The following is a 1,606-nucleotide window of genomic DNA, read 5'->3' as shown; positions in this document are numbered from 1 at the left end:
TGCCACAGATTTGCGAATTCACTTCGTCTACCTTTATGCCTCTGCAATTTTATACTTATCATCTGCACAGTCTACTGCATCTGCTGGTCTCTGCATCTTTCCTATTCAGCAGGATCTATGCTGATATTTTTGTCCATGACTGCTTTCTACTGTGAAGCGGAGCTTTTCTGTCTCAGGGGTATAAACTGGTTTTCTATTGTGTTCAATGTTTCTTTAAATATCCTCCGCTGTTCTTCAGCTGTTTTAGCCATCAGCAGAACTTCCCACATTATTGTGGATCGTCTCTGTCTCGTCTCGCTCCTAAATCCTAAACTCTAGCAGCTGATTCATGCTTTTCGCTTTCAAACACCGCGTTGAACTTGGTCATGTTATGATCCCCATATCATAAATGTGTACGCACAATTAGGTCACTAATTAAATCCAAATCAACACTCATTACTAAATACTATATTGCTTCTCCACATGGTGCATACTGGCCATAACGCAGTAGCAAACGATACCGGCAACACTCTAGACATTCACTACCTTTCTAACAGGTGCTTGTTTACCTCTCCCAATCTTTGTTAAACTTAAAATCCCTCATGAGTAGTACTCTGTCTTTGTTACATATTGCCTCTTTTCAGCATTTTTACAATCCACGAGTTCAGAGTTGCTTCCAGGGACGCTGTACATATCACCTACTACAGTTTTACGTCCTTTACAGTTCCTCAGTTCCATCCACGTGGTCTCCACTGAATGCTTTTCCCTCATTATATCCTCTCTCAACATTCAAGTAATTTTGTTTCCAATCACTGACACTACTCCACCAATTTCCACAGCCGCCCTGTGACACGATCCTGTATCCTCGCTCCGCGCTATTGATCTTCGAGAATCCATCCTTTTGTTTTCCTCAATCTGCAGCACGTTCTCCTCGTGGTCAACATCTCACACGAGACTGCTCCAACATTCAAACTGATGAAGGTCGATTCACTTCAACTGCACCTCCCTCCCAGAGCTCCCTGAGACACCAAAACTCCATCCATTGACACTTAAGCACGCTCAACAATAGAACACTCATCTCTCTCTGGAGTATATCACACGAAAGTTTAACAACACTTTGACTTTTGAAAGTTCACCTCACCAAAGTCCGAAATTACAGGAAGCGCGGTCTGAAAATCCAAGTTTATGGTATCCATTGCTTCTGCTTTATTCACCCGACTAATATCCACAAAGCGCACTCAAGTCTAGTCCGACATGAGTTCCCTTTCCACCATGCATGTTGACAGTATCTTAAACTGGTATGATTTTCTAAGTGCCCAGCTAAGACTTCCAAAGGAATATCCTTACTCACTAATGTCCTTACGTCTCACTTAAATATCAGGGCTAATGCTCTTTTCAAATTCCACCTTATTGTTGTTAATAGCCCGCACTCTGGAAATTTTATCTCTCCACCGTGGTCAACTTGTAAACATGTCACTGTGCTGGCAATTAATTCGAAGCGTTAATTTTCATTTGTGCCATTGCGTACATCTATGATTTGTCAATGCTTCTTGTGTTCAGATAATAAGTCTTGATTTTAGTTTTTCACAATTACTCTTTGTACTTTTCTTATTTGATCCTGATGGAT

The sequence above is a fragment of the Rhincodon typus genome, unplaced genomic scaffold (genome assembly GCF_021869965.1).
Source record: "Rhincodon typus isolate 14 unplaced genomic scaffold, sRhiTyp1.1 hic_rhity00000087, whole genome shotgun sequence".
In the NCBI taxonomy this organism is placed as follows: domain Eukaryota; kingdom Metazoa; phylum Chordata; class Chondrichthyes; order Orectolobiformes; family Rhincodontidae; genus Rhincodon; species Rhincodon typus.
The sequence above is the reverse complement of the archived record's forward strand: the minus strand, read 5'-3'. Positions refer to the sequence as shown.